Raw genomic sequence first — 19,929 nt, 5'->3', positions numbered from 1 at the left:
ATCGCAAAATTCCACGGACTAGTTCGAAAAGCTTCAATTTTGAACATTTGGAAACTGAGAAAAAGCAAAGCATTTTTTGACAACACTTGCAATTACAAAGTTGTTAGGCCCTCTGCAGAGTATAAAAAGAAGCAAACTGCGTGTCAATATGCTTAATTTTCACAGAGATATATAATATTTTCTTGATATAGCGCCCGCTAGTGGCTATCGTTATGACAATTTTTCTGCTCTTAGGGAGGCCTCCCAGGGACATACCAGTCAAATCCCATGATGATTGGACCTTGTTAAGGTTGTCAAACAGCTGATGACAGCTGATTGGTTGATGACAATCACAATTTTGCTCGAATCGAGTTGTCCTTAATTTTCCCTCTACAGCCTTGCCCATAGAAGCAGCATGCCAAGCGGCGGTCCGATCCGCCTTACGGATGCTGAGATATAAACTTGAAGCATTTACAGCGCCCCCTATATGAATATTGGCTTCTCCTTTGACAAGCTACCTCAGAATCATGTCTGAAAGTAGAATATGAAATGTAAACACATTTGAGTAAACCATGAGTTTGTTATAGATTTTTAAGTAAAACATAAAATAAGCCGAAGAGGTTCATTTGCATATGGCGGCCATCTTGAATCGAAATTTCAACGTTTTTTTGATAATTATTAAACTACAGGCTCCTGCGAACATTTTGACACCAAGCTCAAGAAAATTGGACAAAAATCCACGGAGGAGTACACAAAAGTAAGTTTTGCAAATTATGCAAAATAGCAAAAAATCTAAGTAGGCGGAGCTTAGTGGTTGTATGTACCTTTTTGATTCGGCAGGACCCAAGGAATCAGGGAAAAAAAAGATTTCGTCTCTACGCCACAAGGGGTGGAAAATCTTTTAATGAAAGCGTTTTCCTTCGCTGTAGCGCCCCCTTGAGGCCAATTGGGCTGATATTTTGCGCCTGAGTAGCGAGACCGACTACTACCTATTGACCAAGTCTCAAGTGTCTAGGCCTTACGGTTTGGGCTGTGCGATTCGTTTTATGGCAGAAAAAGAAAAAGAATAATAAATATAGCCGCAAGCGGCGATTTACGGCTTCCTCGCTTTTTAGGCAATAAATTTGCTTACTTTTGCCACTTCGAGATCATACACAACATTGCATACTCTCTGCTTACTTAAGAGATCCAAAATTTCTGATTTTGATCTGTCTGTGAGCCTCAAGCACCATTGCTAAGCATTATGAGATGGGTGGTGGATTATTCACAGTGCAACACTGCCATCTGGTGGTGGTGTGTTGTACTAGACCTTCTGGATCAAACCAAGCAGTGCTGTTGGAGCTTTACCCACATACATTTGAACATGAACTACAATCTGAATTATGACCTGATATGCACATATCAGCAGAATCACAAGAACCTGAACCTTAATGATTATTAAAATAATGTGGAATTCCATTACTGCATGGCATCCAGATGCTACTAAAAGAGGTCTGTGACTTGCCTTAAAAATATCACACATGAACAGCTGTAACTAAAAAATGCTTTTGTCAATTGTTATGAAACGTCACAAGCTTCTTTCATATGTGCTCCAAAACAAATCATTACATTTTGTTAATAATAAGATAAGATAAGATAATCCTTGGATGATGGGCTCCCAGCCCTCTTCACTGCACAGTGTGTATCAGTCTGTCACTGCCTGAGAGACAGTGGGTAGCACCGACCTCAGTATAACCCATGCATCACTACTTACAACATATACACAATAAGTATGTATGTATATGCTATACAGGTACACATATACAGCTTGTGTATATATATATATATTCATATGTTACATCAATTTGTAAATGTTGGAAAAATATATATTTTAATTATTATTTTTATTATTAACTACTGTTGTCTCTTAGTAAAGCTATTAGAATCTGTGAGAGCGAATGAGAGAGAGAGAGAGAGAGAGAGAGAGAGAGAGAGAGAGATAAGAGGCAGAGAGCATGTCAGAAGGAATAGGAGGGAAGGGGGGAAGGGGGACTCTTCAATAATGCCTTTGAATACATTGCTGAGAATAACTCACATATGTTTGACCGCGAACTAGTCTGTGCTTAATGACTTAATATGGACATATGTGGTATCAGCAGAATCACAAGAACCTGAACTTTAATAATTATCAAAAAAAAGTTGAAATTTCATTACTGCGTGGCATCCAGGCTCTGCTTAGCACTGGTGTGTAACTTGCATTCTAAACATGACACATAAAGAGCTGTAAGTCAAAAATGCTTTTGCCAAATGTTATGAAAAAACACAAGCTTCTTTCATATGTGCTTCAGAACAGATCAATACATTTTGTTGGTACTGCATCCATAGGTGGCTCTATAACAAATTAAAAAACATATTTTTAAGTAGTTTTTCCAATTCTAGCGCCCCCTGTATGTGCATTTTGATCATAATTGATACACTTCTTCAGAGTCATACCATGCACATGTGTACCAATTTTGGTTTGATTTGAGTGAAGTTTGAATGAGTTATAGCTAAAAGAGTGCATTGGGCTCCGCCCACTTGTGTTCGTTGACGTATTGCAGCAACAGCGTGTCCAAATCTAAACATTTTTTTGATAATTATTTACCTACAGGCAATACACTTTGCAATGAGACCAATTGTGTGATGATAGGACCAAAACTCACGGACTAGTACGATAAATTCCATAATCACATACCTGACAATTGAAGAAAATCTATAATTTTTTTCTAAATAGTTGCAATTGCAATATTGTTAGACACTAGGTAGAGTATATTATGAAATTATTAACATGTCGATAGGTTAAATTTTCACTGAGATATTTCATATTTCATGTTTAAAAAATAAATTGCGCCCCCTTGTGGCTATCAACACGAAATTTTTTCTGCAAATACAAAGTGTGCCTATGAACATACCATGCAAATGCCATGTTGATTGGGCATTGTTAAGCCTGTCAAAAAAATGATGAAAAAAAATTGAAATTTGATTGGCTGTTGACATAGTTAAACGTGCCCGTATTGAGTCGTCCTTAATTTCCCATATGTAGGCTTGCTGACAGAACCAGCATGCCAAATGTCAACTTAATTGACCTTGTAGATCCTGAGATATTAGCCAAAAGACATTGTTAGCTATAACAGCGCCCCCTGTAATATTTCATGCAACAGCAAAAGCATGCTACCTCAGAATCATGTCTAGAAGCAACGTGTGAAAGGTCATCAGATTTGAGTTAAGCATGAAGGAGTTAGAGATGTTTGAGTAAAATTTGCAATTCACGGTACACATTCATTTGCATATGTCGGCCATCTTGTTTCGAAATGTCTGGATGTTTTTGATAATTATTGACCAGCTCACTCCTGTGAACGTTTTGACACCAAGGTCATGGGGATCAGACAAAAATCCAGGGACTAGTTCACAAAAATAAATTTTGCAAATTATGCTAATTAGCAAAAAATCTAAGTAGGCGGAGCTTAGTGGTTGTATCGACCTTTTTGATTCATCGGGACCCAAGGATCATGTAGAAACAAAAATTTCGTCTCTACGCCACACGGCGTGGAAAATCCTTTAATGAAAGCGTTTTCTTTCGCTGCAGCGCCCCCTTGAGGCCAATCAAGCTGATATTTTGCGCCTGAGTAGCGGGGGGGTTTACTAATTTTTGACCAAATATGAAGTTTGTAGGCCTTACGGTTTGGGCTGTGCGATCCGTTTTAAGGCAGAATTTTATTAGGAAGAATAATAATAATAATAATAATAATAAAAATCTGAACAAAAACAATAGGCTTCCTTTGCACTTTGTGCTCGGAAGCCTAAATATAGCCGCAAGCGGCAATTAACGGGGTTCTCGCTTAACAGGCCTGTTTGGAAGCAATAGGCCTACATCGCTGCCATGCTACCTTTAAAAGCATTTCTATAAGTAGAATCTTAAATTTGAACCCATTTGAGCAAAGTATGGAGTTAGAGATGTTCAAGTAAAACCTGTGATAAGCTGAAGAGGTTCATTTGCCATCATGAATCAAAATGTCAATTAATTCTATAATTACCTAGGGTCAGACTCATGTGAACGTTTTGGCACCAAGCTCATAGGACTTGGTGAAAAATTCATAGACTTATTGACAAAAGTATGTTTTGCAAATTATGCAAATTAGCTCAAAATCTAAGTGGGCTGAGCTTTATGATCCAACAGCAAATTAGTTTGTCTTAAGCCAAGGAATAAAAGGAATAAGGGACAAAAAGATTTCATCTCTAGGCCTTACGGTGTAGGAGATATAGACCTCAATGCTTTTCCCTTTGCTATAGTGCCACCATCTGGCCAAAGAATGTCATTTTCCTTGGCTGAGTCATTTTACACCTGCTGGACCTTGCTGCCAAGGGAGGTGTTTCTGGGCCTTATGGTCTTTGCTCCACATTGCATTTTGCATAATGTCTCAGAGCCACTGTAGTTCAACAGCACAATGTATAGTCTTAGACTGCCATCTGCTGGTGAGAAATGACTACTTTCCCATATTTTTAGATCAGCCATGAAAGCACATACAGAAAGATTTAAGCATGTACTCCTATGTGGATATTTACCTAACATGGGCATGTACGGTATCAGCTGAATCCTAAGGATCTGAACTTTAACAAAAAATTGTTGCACTTTTATTACTATGTAGCTTACAGGCCACTCCCAATAACACAGATCTAGCATGTATTCCTCAAGTCAAATATAAGCTATATGTGTACACTAATATACACCTATAACTCAAAAATGCTTTCCCCAAAAATTTTAAAACGTCACATACTTGATCAGACTGAGGACCAGATGTCATAATTAAGTTGGGGTGCCACTGCGTTCCTAGATGGCGCTATAACATAAAAAAGCCCATTTAATCAGTTTTTGTCCAATTGTAGCGCCCCCTTTTGGTAAATTTTGATCATATTGTACATACGTCTTCAGGACAAGACCATACATACTTCTGTCACGTTTGGTCTTGATTGGACTTAATTTGTTTGAGTTATAGCTAAAAGAATGTTTAAAGCTCCCCACACTTCAATTAATTGTTTTATTACAACAAAAGTTTGTCCAAATGTTGAACTTTTTTTGATAATTATTTACCTACAGACTCTGCAGATTCCAACAAGGTCAACTGTTTGTGAATATCACAAAATTCCACGGACTAGTTCGAAAAGCTTCAATTTTGAACATTTGGAAACTGAGAAAAAGCAAAGCATTTTTTGACAACACTTGCAATTACAAAGTTGTTAGGCCCTCTGCAAAGTATAAAAAGAAGCAAACTGCGTGTCAATATGCTTAATTTTCACAGAGATATATAATATTTTCTTGATATAGCGCCCCCTAGTGGCTATCGTTATGACAATTTTTCTGCTCTTAGGGAGGCCTCCCAGGGACATACCAGTCAAATCCCATGATGATTGGACCTTGTTAAGGTTGTCAAACAGCTGATGACAGCTGATTGGTCGATGACAATCACAATTTTGCTCGAATCGAGTTGTCCTTAATTTTCCCTCTACAGCCTTGCCCATAGAAGCAGCATGCCAAGCGGCGGTCCGATCCGCCTTACGGATGCTGAGATATAAACTTGAAGCATTTACAGCGCCCCCTATATGAATATTGGCTTCTCCTTTGACAAGCTACCTCAGAATCATGTCTGAAAGTAGAATATGAAATGTAAACACATTTGAGTAAACCATGAGTTTGTTATAGATTTTTAAGTAAAACATAAAATAAGCCGAAGAGGTTCATTTGCATATGGCGGCCATCTTGAATCGAAATTTCAACGTTTTTTTGATAATTATTAAACTACAGGCTCCTGCGAACATTTTGACACCAAGCTCAAGAAAATTGGACAAAAATCCACGGAGGAGTACACAAAAGTAGGTTTTGCAAATTATGCAAAATAGCAAAAAATCTAAGTAGGCGGAGATTAGTGGTTGTATGTACCTTTTTGATTCGGCAGGACCCAAGGAATCAGGGAAAAAAAAGATTTCGTCTCTACGCCACATGGGGTGGAAAATCTTTTAATGAAAGCGTTTTTATTTGCTGTAGCGCCCCCTTGAGGTCAATTGGGCTGATATTTTGCGCCTGAGTAGCGAGACCGACTACTACCTATTGACCAAGTCTCAAGTCTCTAGGCCTTACGGTTTGGGCTGTGCGATTCGTTTTATGGCAGAAAAAGAAAAAGAATAAAAATAATAAATATAGCCGCAAGCGGCAATTAACAGGGTTCTCGCTTAACAGGCCTGTTTGGAAGCAATAGGCCTACATCGCTGCCATGCTACCTTTAAAAGCATTTCTATAAGTAGAATCTTAAATTTGAACCCATTTGAGCAAAGTATGGAGTTAGAGATGTTCAAGTAAAACCTGTGATAAGCTGAAGAGGTTCATTTGCCATCATGAATCAAAATGTCAATTAATTCTATAATTACCTAGGGTCAGACTCATGTGAACGTTTTGGCACCAAGCTCAAGGGACTTGGTGAAAAATTCATAGACTTATTGACAAAAGTATGTTTTGCAAATTATGCAAATTAGCTCAAAATCTAAGTGGGCTGAGCTTTATGATCCAACAGCAAATTAGTTTGTCTTAAGCCAAGGAATAAAAGGAATAAGGGACAAAAAGATTTCATCTCTAGGCCTTACGGTGTAGGAGATATAGACCTCAATGCTTTTCCCTTTGCTATAGCGCCACCATCTGGCCAAAGAATGTCATTTTCCTTGGCTGAGTCATTTTACACCTGCTGGACCTTGCTGCCAAGGGAGGTGTTTCTGGGCCTTATGGTCTTTGCTCCACATTGCATTTTGCATAATGTCTCAGAGCCACTGTAGTTCAACAGCACAATGTATAGTCTTAGACTGCCATCTGCTGGTGAGAAATGACTACTTTCCCATATTTTTAGATCAGCCATGAAAGCACATACAGAAAGATTTAAGCATGTACTCCTATGTGGATATTTACCTAACATGGGCATGTACGGTATCAGCTGAATCCTAAGGATCTGAACTTTAACAAAAAATTGTTGCACTTTTATTACTATGTAGCTTACAGGCCACTCCCAATAACACAGATCTAGCATGTATTCCTCAAGTCAAATATAAGCTATATGTGTACACTAATATACACCTATAACTCAAAAATGCTTTCCCCCAAAATTTTAAAACGTCACATACTTGATCAGACTGAGGACCAGATGTCATAATTAAGTTGGGGTGCCACTGCGTTCCTAGATGGCGCTATAACATAAAAAAGCCCATTTAATCAGTTTTTGTCCAATTGTAGCGCCCCCTTTTGGTAAATTTTGATCATATTGTACATACGTCTTCAGGACAAGACCATACATACTTCTGTCACGTTTGGTCTTGATTGGACTTAATTTGTTTGAGTTATAGCTAAAAGAATGTTTAAAGCTCCCCACACTTCAATTAATTGTGTTATTACAACAAAAGTTTGTCCAAATGTTGAACTTTTTTTGATAATTATTTACCTACAGACTCTGCAGATTCCAACAAGGTCAACTGTTTGTGAATATCACAAAATTCCATGGACTAGTTCGAAAAGCTTCAATTTTGAACATTTGGAAACTGAGAAAAAGCAAAGCATTTTTTGACAACACTTGCAATTACAAAGTTGTTAGGCCCTCTGCAAAGTATAAAAAGAAGCAAACTGCGTGTCAATATGCTTAATTTTCACAGAGATATATAATATTTTCTTGATATAGCGCCCCCTAGTGGCTATCGTTATGACAATTTTTCTGCTCTTAGGGAGGCCTCCCAGGGACATACCAGTCAAATCCCATGATGATTGGACCTTGTTAAGGTTGTCAAACAGCTGATGACAGCTGATTGGTCGATGACAATCACAATTTTGCTCGAATCGAGTTGTCCTTAATTTTCCCTCTACAGCCTTGCCCATAGAAGCAGCATGCCAAGCGGCGGTCCGATCCGCCTTACGGATGCTGAGATATAAACTTGAAGCATTTACAGCGCCCCCTATATGAATATTGGCTTCTCCTTTGACAAGCTACCTCAGAATCATGTCTGAAAGTAGAATATGAAATGTAAACACATTTGAGTAAACCATGAGTTTGTTATAGATTTTTAAGTAAAACATAAAATAAGCCGAAGAGGTTCATTTGCATATGGCGGCCATCTTGAATCGAAATTTCAACGTTTTTTTGATAATTATTAAACTACAGGCTCCTGCGAACATTTTGACACCAAGCTCAAGAAAATTGGACAAAAATCCACGGAGGAGTACACAAAAGTAGGTTTTGCAAATTATGCAAAATAGCAAAAAATCTAAGTAGGCGGAGCTTAGTGGTTGTATGTACCTTTTTGATTCGGCAGGACCCAAGGAATCAGGGAAAAAAAAGATTTCGTCTCTACGCCACACGGGGTGGAAAATCTTTTAATGAAAGCGTTTTCCTTTGCTGTAGCGCCCCCTTGAGGCCAATTGGGCTGATATTTTGCGCCTGAGTAGCGAGACCGACTACTACCTATTGACCAAGTCTCAAGTCTCTAGGCCTTACGGTTTGGGCTGTGCGATTCGTTTTATGGCAGAAAAAGAAAAAGAATAATAATAAATATAGCCGCAAGCGGCGATTTACGGCTTCCTCGCTTTGTATGAAATAAATTTGCTTACTTTTGCCACTTCGAGATCATACACAACATTACATACTCACAGCTGACATAGCAGATTTCTGATTTTGATCCGTCTGTGAGCCTCAAGCTGCATTTGTAAACATTATATGAGATGGGTGGTGGATAATTCACAGTGCAACACTGCCATCTGGTGGTGGTGTTTTGTACTGGACCTTATGGATCAAACCAAGCAGTGCTGTTGGAGCTTTACCCACATACATTTGAACATGAACTACAATGTGAATTATGATCCGATATGCACATATTTGGTATCAGCAGAATCACAAGAGCCAGAACCTTAATAATGATTAAAAATAAAGTGGAATTCCATTACTGCATGGCATCCAGATGCTGCTTAAAATAGGTCTGTAAATTTCCATAAAAATATCACACATAAATACCTGTAACTCAAAAATGCTTTTGCCAAATGTTATGAAACATTACAAGCTTCTTTCATATGTGCTCCAGAACAACTCATTACATTCTGTTGGTACTGCATCCTTAGGTGGCGCTATAACAAATTAAAAATATATTTTTAAGTATTTTTACCAATTCTAGCGCCCCCTGTATGTGCATTTTGATCATAATTGATACACTTCTTCAGAGTAATACCATGCACATGTGTACCCATTTTGGTTTGATTTGGGTGAAGTTTGAATGAGTTATAGCTAAAAGAGTTCATTGGGCTCCGCCCACTTGTGTTTGTTGACGTATTGCAGCAACAGCGTGTCCAAATCTAAATGTTTTTTTGATAATTATGTACCTACAGGCAATACACTTTGCAATGAGACCAATTGTGTGTTGATAGGACCAAAACTCACGGACTAGTACGATAAATTCCATAATCACATACCTGACAACTGAAGAAAATCTATAATTTTTTTTAAATAGTTGCAACTGCAATATTGTTAGACACTACGTAGTGTGTATTATGAAACTATTAGCATGTCGATAGGGTAAATTTTCATTGAGATATTCCATATTTTATGTTTTAAAAATATATTGCGCCCCCTTGTGGCTATCAACACGAAATTTTTTTTGCTAATACAAAGTGTGTCCATGAACATACCATGCAAATGCCATGATGATTGGGCATTGTTAAGCCTGTCAAAAAAAATGGTGAATTAAAATTGAAATTTGATTGGCTGTTGACATCGTTAAACGTGCCCGTATTGAGTCGTCCTTAATTTCCCATATGTAGGCTTGCTCACTGATTCAGCATGCCAAATGTCAACTTAATTGGCCTTGTAGATCCTGAGATATTAGCCAAAAGACATTGTTAGCTATAACAGCGCCCCCTATAATAATTCAAGCAACAGCAAATGCATGCTACCTCCAAATCATGTCTAGAAGCGTCGTGTGAAAGGTAATCAGATTTGAGTTAAGCATGAAGGAGTTAAAAGCTGCATTTGTAAGCATTATATGAGATGGGTGGTGGATTATTCACAGTGCAACACTGCCATCTGGTGGTGGTGTTTTGTACTGGACCTTATGGATCAAACCAAGCAGTGCTGTTGGAGCTTTACCCACATACATTTGAACATGAACTACAATCTGAATTATGACCTGATATGCACATATTTGGTATCAGCAGAATCACAAGAACCTGAACCTTAAGGATTATTAACAAAAATGTGGAATTCCATTACTGCATGGCATCCAGATGCTACTAAAAGAGTTCTGTGACTTGCCTTAAAAATATCATACATGAACAGCTGTAACTCAAAAATGCTTTTGTCAAATGTTATGAAACGTCACAGGCTTCTTTCATATGTGCTCCAAAGCAAATCATTACATTTTGTTAATAATAAGATAAGACAAGATAATCCTTGGATGATGGGCTCTCAGCCCTCTTCATGGCACAGTGTGTATCAGTCTGTCACTGCCTGAGAGACAGTGGGTAGCACCGACTTCAGTATAACCCATGCATCACTACTTACAACATATGCCCAATAAGTATGTATGTATATGCTATACAGGTACACATATACAGCTTGTGTGTGTGTGTGTGTGTGTATATATATATATATATATATATATATATATATATATATATATATATTCATATGTTATATCAATTTGTAAGTGTTGGAAAAATATATTATTTAATTATTATTTTTATTATTTACTACTGTTGTCTCTTAGTAAAGCTATTTGAATCTGAGAGAGAGAGAGAGAGATAAGAGGCAGAGAGCATGTCAGAAGGAGAAGGGGGGAAGGGGGACTCTTCAATAATGCCTTTGAATACATTGCTGATAATAACTCACATATGTTTGACCGCGTACTAGTCTGTGCTTAATGACTTAATATGGACATATGTGGTATCAGCCGAATCACAAGAACCTGAACTTTAATAATTATTAAAAAAAAGTTGAAATTTCATTACTGCGTGGCATCCAGGCTCTTCTTAGCACTGGTGTGTACCTTGCATTCTAAACATGACACATAAATACCTGTAACTCAAAAATGCTTTTGCCAAATGTTATGAAACATTACAAGCTTCTTTCATATGTGCTCCAGAACAAATCATTACATTTTGTTAATAATAAGATAAGACAAGATAATCCTTGGATGATGGGCTCTCAGCCCTCTTCATGGCACACTGTGTATCAGTCTGTCACTGCCTGAGAGACAGTGGGTAGCACCGACTTCAGTATAACCCATGCATCACTACTTACAACATATGCCCAATAAGTATGTATGTATATGCTATACAGGTACACATATACAGCTTGTGTGTGTGTGTGTGTGTATATATATATATATATATATATATATATATATATATATATATATATATATATATATATATATATATATATATATATATTCATATGTTATATCAATTTGTAAATGTTGGAAAAATATATTATTTAATTATTATTTTTATTATTTACTACTGTTGTCTCTTAGTAAAGCTATTTGAATCTGAGAGAGAGAGAGAGAGATAAGAGGCAGAGAGCATGTCAGAAGGAGAAGGGGGGAAGGGGGACTCTTCAATAATGCCTTTGAATACATTGCTGATAATAACTCACATATGTTTGACCGCGTACTAGTCTGTGCTTAATGACTTAATATGGACATATGTGGTATCAGCCGAATCACAAGAACCTGAACTTTAATAATTATTAAAAAAAAGTTGAAATTTCATTACTGCGTGGCATCCAGGCTCTTCTTAGCACTGGTGTGTACCTTGCATTCTAAACATGACACATAAATACCTGTAACTCAAAAATGCTTTTGCCAAATGTTATGAAACATTACAAGCTTCTTTCATATGTGCTCCAGAACAATTCATTACATTCTGTTGGTACTGCATCCTTAGGTGGCGCTATAACAAATTAAAAACTAATTTTTAAATATTTTTTCCAATTCTAGCGCCCCCTGTATGCGCATTTTAATCATAATTGATACACTTCTTCAGAGTAATACCATACACATGTGTACCCATTTTGGTTTGATTTGGGTGAAGTTTGAATGAGTTATAGCTAAAAGAGTGCATCGGGCTTCGCCCACTCATGTTTGTTGAGGTATTGCAGCAACAGCGTGTCCAAATCTAAAGGTTTTTTTGATAATTATGTACCTACAGGCAATACACTTTGCAATGAGACCAATTGTGTGTTGATAGGACCAAAACTCACAGACTAGTACGATAAATTCCATAATCACATACCTGACAATTGAAGAAAATCTATAATTTTTTTCTAAATAGTTGTAACTGCAATATTGTTAGACACTACGTAGAGTGTATTATGAAATTATTAACATGTCGATAGGTTAAATTTTCACTGAGATATTCCATATTTCATGTTTAAAAAATAAATTGCGCCCCCTTGTGGCTATCAACACGAAAATTTTTCTGCAAATACAAAGTGTGTCCATGAACATACCATGCAAATGCCATGATGATTGGGCATTGTTAAGCCTGTCAAAAAAATGATGAAATAAAATTGAACTTTGATTGGCTGTTGACATCGTTAAACGTGCCCATATTCAGTCGTCCTTAATTTCCCATATGTAGGCTTGCTGACAGAACCAGCATGCCAAATGTCAACTTAATTGGCCTTGTAGATCCTGAGATATTAGCCAAAAGACATTGGTAGCTACAACAGCGCCCCCTATAATATTTCATGCAACAGCAAATGCGTGCTACCTCAGAACCATGTCTAGAAGCAACGTGTGAAAGGTCATCAGATTTGAGTTAAGCATGAAGGAGTTACAGATATTTGAGTAAAATTTGCAATTCACGGTACACATTCATTTGCATATGTCGGCCATCTTGTGTCGAAATGTCAGGATGTTTATGATAATTATTGACCAACTCACTCCTGTGAACGTTTTGACACCAAGGTCATGGGGATCAGACAAAAATCCAGGGAGTAGTTCACGAAAATAGATTTTGCGAATTATGCTAATTAGCAAAAAATCTAAGTAGGCGGAGCTTAGTGGTTGTATCGACCTTTTTGATTCATCGGGACCCAAGAATCATGTAGAAACAAAAATTTCGTCTCTACGCCACACGGCGTGGAAAATCCTTTAATGAAAGCGTTTTCTTTCGCTGTAGCGCCCCCTTGAGGCCAATCAAGCTGATATTTTGCGCCTGAGTAGCGGGAGGGTTTACTAATTTTTGACCAAATATGAAGTCTGTAGGCCTTACGGTTTGGGCTGTGCGATCCGTTTTAAGGCAGAATTTTATTAGGAAGAATAATAATAATAATAATAATAATAATAATAATAATAATAATAATAAAAATCAGAACAAAAACAAAAGGCTTCTTTGCACTTCGTGCTCAGAAGCCTAATAACAAATTAAAATCAGAACAAACACAATAGGGTTTCAAGCACTTCGTGCTCGAACCCCTAATAAATATAGCCGCAAGCGGCAATTAACGGGGTTCTCGCTTAACAGGCCTGTTTGGAAGCAATAGGCCTACATCGCTGCCATGCTACCTTTAAAAGCATTTCTATAAGTAGAATCTTAAATTTGAACCCATTTGAGCAAAGTATGGAGTTAGAGATGTTCAAGTAAAACCTGTGATAAGCTGAAGAGGTTCATTTGCCATCATGAATCAAAATGTCAATTCATTCTATAATTACCTAGGGTCAGACTCATGTGAACGTTTTGGCACCAAGCTCAAGGGACTTGGTGAAAAATTCATAGACTTATTGACAAAAGTATGTTTTGCAAATTATGCAAATTAGCTCAAAATCTAAGTGGGCTGAGCTTTATGATCCAACAGCAAATTAGTTTGTCAAGTTTTGCCAAGGAATAAGGGACAAAAAGATTTCATCTCTAGGCCTTACGGTGTAGGAGATATAGACCTCAATGCTTTTCCCTTTGCTATAGCGCCACCATCTGGCCAAAGAATGTCATTTTCCTTGGCTGAGTCATTTTACACCTGCTGGACCTTGCTGCCAAGGGAGGTGTTTCTGGGCCTTATGGTCTTTGCTCCACATTGCATTTTGCATAATGTCTCAGAGCCACTGTAGTTCAACAGCACAATGTATAGTCTTAGACTGCCATCTGCTGGTGAGAAATGACTACTTTCCCATATTTTTAGATCAGCCATGAAAGCACATACAGAAAGATTTAAGCATGTACTCCTATGTGGATATTTACCTAACATGGGCATGTACGGTATCAGCTGAATCCTAAGGATCTGAACTTTAACAAAAAAATGTTGCACTTTTATTACTATGTAGCTTACAGGCCACTCCCAATAACACAGATCTAGCATGTATTCCTCAAGTCAAATATAAGCTATATGTGTACACTAATATACACCTAAAACTCAAAAATGCTTTCCCCAAAAATTTTAAAACGTCACATACTTGATCAGACTGAGGACCAGATGTCATAATTAAGTTGGGGTGCCACTGCAATCCTAGATGGCGCTATAACATAAAAAAGCCCATTTAATCAGTTTTTGTCCAATTGTAGCGCCCCCTTTTGGTAAATTTTGATCATATTGTACATACGTCTTCAGGACAAGACCATACATACTTCTGTCACGTTTGGTCTTGATTGGACTTAATTTGTTTGAGTTATAGCTAAAAGAATGTTTAAAGCTCCCCACACTTCAATTAATTGTTTTATTACAACAAAAGTTTGTCCAAATGTTGAACTTTTTTTGATAATTATTTACCTACAGACTCTGCAGATTCCAACAAGGTCAACTGTTTGTGAATATCACAAAATTCCACGGACTAGTTTGAAAAGCTTCAATTTTGAACATTTGGAAACTGAGAAAAAGCAAAGCATTTTTTGACAACACTTGCAATTACAAAGTTGTTAGGCCCTCTGCAGAGTATAAAAAGAAGCAAACTGCGTGTCAATATGCTTAATTTTCACAGAGATATATAATATTTTCTTGATATAGCGCCCCCTAGTGGCTATCGTTATGACAATTTTTCTGCTCTTAGGGAGGCCTCCCAGGGACATACCAGTCAAATCCCATGATGATTGGACCTTGTTAAGGTTGTCAAACAGCTGATGACAGCTGATTGGTCGATGACAATCACAATTTTGCTCGAATCGAGTTGTCCTTAATTTTCCCTCTACAGCCTTGCCCATAGAAGCAGCATGCCAAGCGGCGGTCCGATCCGCCTTACGGATGCTGAGATATAAACTTGAAGCATTTACAGCGCCCCCTATATGAATATTGGCTTCTCCTTTGACAAGCTACCTCAGAATCATGTCTGAAAGTAGAATATGAAATGTAAACACATTTGAGTAAACCATGAGTTTGTTATAGATTTTTAAGTAAAACATAAAATAAGCCGAAGAGGTTCATTTGCATATGGCGGCCATCTTGAATCGAAATTTCAAGGTTTTTTGATAATTATTAAACTACAGGCTCCTGCGAACATTTTGACACCAAGCTCAAGAAAATTGGACAAAAATCCACGGAGGAGTACACAAAAGTAGGTTTTGCAAATTATGCAAAATAGCAAAAAATCTAAGTAAGCGGAGCTTAGTGGTTGTATGTACCTTTTTGATTCGGCAGGACCCAAGGAATCAGGGAAAAAAAAGATTTCGTCTCTACGCCACACGGGGTGGAAAATCTTTTAATGAAAGCGTTTTCCTTTGCTGTAGCGCCCCCTTGAGGCCAATTGGGCTGATATTTTGCGCCTGAGTAGCGAGACCGACTACTACCTATTGACCAAGTCTCAAGTGTCTAGGCCTTACGGTTTGGGCTGTGCGATTCGTTTTATGGCAGAAAAAGAAAAAGAATAATAAATATAGCCACAAGCGGCAATTAACGGGGTTCTCGCTTAACAGGCCTGTTTGGAAGCAATAGGCCTACATCGCTGCCATGCTACCTTTAAAAGCATTTCTATAAGTAGAATCTTAAATTTGAACCCATTTGAGCAAAGTATGGAGTTAGAGATGTTCAAGTAAAACCTGTGATAAGCTGAAGAGGTTCATTTGCCATCATGAATCAAAATGTCAATTAATTCTATAATTACCTAGGGTCAGACTCATGTGAACGTTTTGGCACCAAGCTCAAGGGACTTGGTGAAAAATTCATAGACTTATTGACAAAAGTATGTTTTGCAAATTATGCAAATTAGCTCAACATCTAAGTGGGCTGAGCTTTATGATCCAACGGCAAATTAGTTTGTCTTAAGCCAAGGAATAAGGGACAAAAAGATTTCATCTCTAGGCCTTACGGTGTAGGAGATATAGACCTCAATGCTTTTCCCTTTGCTATAGCGCCACCATCTGGCCAAAGAATGTCATTTTCCTTGGCTGAGTCATTTTACACCTGCTGGACCTTGCTGCCAAGGGAGGTGTTTCTGGGCCTTATGGTCTTTGCTCCACATTGCATTTTGCATAATGTCTCAGAGCCACTGTAGTTCAACAGCACAATGTATAGTCTTAGACTGCCATCTGCTGGTGAGAAATGACTACTTTCCCATATTTTTAGATCAGCCATGAAAGCACATACAGAAAGATTTAAGCATGTACTCCTATGTGGATATTTACCTAACATGGGCATGTACGGTATCAGCTGAATCCTAAGGATCTGAACTTTAACAAAAAATTGTTGCACTTTTATTACTATGTAGCTTACAGGCCACTCCCAATAACACAGATCTAGCATGTATTCCTCAAGTCAAATATAAGCTATATGTGTACACTAATATACACCTATAACTCAAAAATGCTTTCCCCAAAAATTTTAAAACGTCACATACTTGATCAGACTGAGGACCAGATGTCATAATTAAGTTGGGGTGCCACTGCGTTCCTAGATGGCGCTATAACATAAAAAAGCCCATTTAATCAGTTTTTGTCCAATTGTAGCGCCCCCTTTTGGTAAATTTTGATCATATTGTACATACGTCTTCAGGACAAGACCATACATACTTCTGTCACGTTTGGTCTTGATTGGACTTAATTTGTTTGAGTTATAGCTAAAAGAATGTTTAAAGCTCCCCACACTTCAATTAATTGTTTTATTACAACAAAAGTTTGTCCAAATGTTGAACTTTTTTTGATAATTATTTACCTACAGACTCTGCAGATTCCAACAAGGTCAACTGTTTGTGAATATCGCAAAATTCCACGGACTAGTTCGAAAAGCTTCAATTTTGAACATTTGGAAACTGAGAAAAAGCAAAGCATTTTTTGACAACACTTGCAATTACAAAGTTGTTAGGCCCTCTGCAGAGTATAAAAAGAAGCAAACTGCGTGTCAATATGCTTAATTTTCACAGAGATATATAATATTTTCTTGATATAGCGCCCCCTAGTGGCTATCGTTATGACAATTTTTCTGCTCTTAGGGAGGCCTCCCAGGGACATACCAGTCAAATCCCATGATGATTGGACCTTGTTAAGGTTGTCAAACAGCTGATGACAGCTGATTGGTCGATGACAATCACAATTTTGCTCGAATCGAGTTGTCCTTAATTTTCCCTCTACAGCCTTGCCCATAGAAGCAGCATGCCAAGCGGCGGTCCGATCCGCCTTACGGATGCTGAGATATAAACTTGAAGCATTTACAGCGCCCCCTATATGAATATTGGCTTCTCCTTTGACAAGCTACCTCAGAATCATGTCTGAAAGTAGAATATTAAATGTAAACACATTTGAGTAAACCATGAGTTTGTTATAGATTTTTAAGTAAAACATAAAATAAGCCGAAGAGGTTCATTTGCATATGGCGGCCATCTTGAATCGAAATTTCAAGGTTTTTTGATAATTATTAAACTACAGGCTCCTGCGAACATTTTGACACCAAGCTCAAGAAAATTGGACAAAAATCCACGGAGGAGTACACAAAAGTAGGTTTTGCAAATTATGCAAAATAGCAAAAAATCTAAGTAGGCGGAGCTTAGTGGTTGTATGTACCTTTTTGATTCGGCAGGACCCAAGGAATCAGGGAAAAAAAAGATTTCGTCTCTACGCCACACGGGGTGGAAAATCTTTTAATGAAAGCGTTTTCCTTTGCTGTAGCGCCCCCTTGAGGCCAATTGGGCTGATATTTTGCGCCTGAGTAGCGAGACCGACTACTACCTATTGACCAAGTCTCAAGTGTCTAGGCCTTACGGTTTGGGCTGTGCGATTCGTTTTATGGCAGAAAAAGAAAAAGAATAATAAATATAGCCATAAGCGGCAATTAACGGGGTTCTCGCTTAACAGGCCTGTTTGGAAGCAATAGGCCTACATCGCTGCCATGCTACCTTTAAAAGCATTTCTATAAGTAGAATCTTAAATTTGAACCCATTTGAGCAAAGTATGGAGTTAGAGATGTTCAAGTAAAACCTGTGATAAGCTGAAGAGGTTCATTTGCCATCATGAATCAAAATGTCAATTAATTCTATAATTACCTAGGGTCAGACTCATGTGAACGTTTTGGCACCAAGCTCAAGGGACTTGGTGAAAAATTCATAGACTTATTGACAAAAGTATGTTTTGCAAATTATGCAAATTAGCTCAACATCTAAGTGGGCTGAGCTTTATGATCCAACGGCAAATTAGTTTGTCTTAAGCCAAGGAATAAGGGACAAAAAGATTTCATCTCTAGGCCTTACGGTGTAGGAGATATAGACCTCAATGCTTTTCCCTTTGCTATAGCGCCACCATCTGGCCAAAGAATGTCATTTTCCTTGGCTGAGTCATTTTACACCTGCTGGACCTTGCTGCCAAGGGAGGTGTTTCTGGGCCTTATGGTCTTTGCTCCACATTGCATTTTGCATAATGTCTCAGAGCCACTGTAGTTCAACAGCACAATGTATAGTCTTAGACTGCCATCTGCTGGTGAGAAATGACTACTTTCCCATATTTTTAGATCAGCCATGAAAGCACATACAGAAAGATTTAAGCATGTACTCCTATGTGGATATTTACCTAACATGGGCATGTACGGTATCAGCTGAATCCTAAGGATCTGAACTTTAACAAAAAATTGTTGCACTTTTATTACTATGTAGCTTACAGGCCACTCCCAATAACACAGATCTAGCATGTATTCCTCAAGTCAAATATAAGCTATATGTGTACACTAATATACACCTATAACTCAAAAATGCTTTCCCCAAAAATTTTAAAACGTCACATACTTGATCAGACTGAGGACCAGATGTCATAATTAAGTTGGGGTGCCACTGCGTTCCTAGATGGCGCTATAACATAAAAAAGCCCATTTAATCAGTTTTTGTCCAATTGTAGCGCCCCCTTTTGGTAAATTTTGATAATATTGTACATACGTCTTCAGGACAAGACCATACATACTTCTGTCACGTTTGGTCTTGATTGGACTTAATTTGTTTGAGTTATAGCTAAAAGAATGTTTAAAGCTCCCCACACTTCAATTAATTGTTTTATTACAACAAAAGTTTGTCCAAATGTTGAACTTTTTTTGATAATTATTTACCTACAGACTCTGCAGATTCCAACAAGGTCAACTGTTTGTGAATATCGCAAAATTCCACGGACTAGTTCGAAAAGCTTCAATTTTGAACATTTGGAAACTGAGAAAAAGCAAAGCATTTTTTGACAACACTTGCAATTACAAAGTTGTTAGGCCCTCTGCAGAGTATAAAGAGAAGCAAACTGCGTGTCAATATGCTTAATTTTCACAGAGATATATAATATTTTCTTGATATAGCGCCCCCTAGTGGCTATCGTTATGACAATTTTTCTGCTCTTAGGGAGGCCTCCCAGGGACATACCAGTCAAATCCCATGATGATTGGACCTTGTTAAGGTTGTCAAACAGCTGATGACAGCTGATTGGTCGATGACAATCACAATTTTGCTCGAATCGAGTTGTCCTTAATTTTCCCTCTA

Source organism: Hoplias malabaricus, chromosome 8, assembly GCF_029633855.1.
Source record: "Hoplias malabaricus isolate fHopMal1 chromosome 8, fHopMal1.hap1, whole genome shotgun sequence".
In the NCBI taxonomy this organism is placed as follows: Eukaryota; Metazoa; Chordata; class Actinopteri; order Characiformes; family Erythrinidae; genus Hoplias; species Hoplias malabaricus.
Note: the sequence above shows the minus strand (reverse complement) of the source record.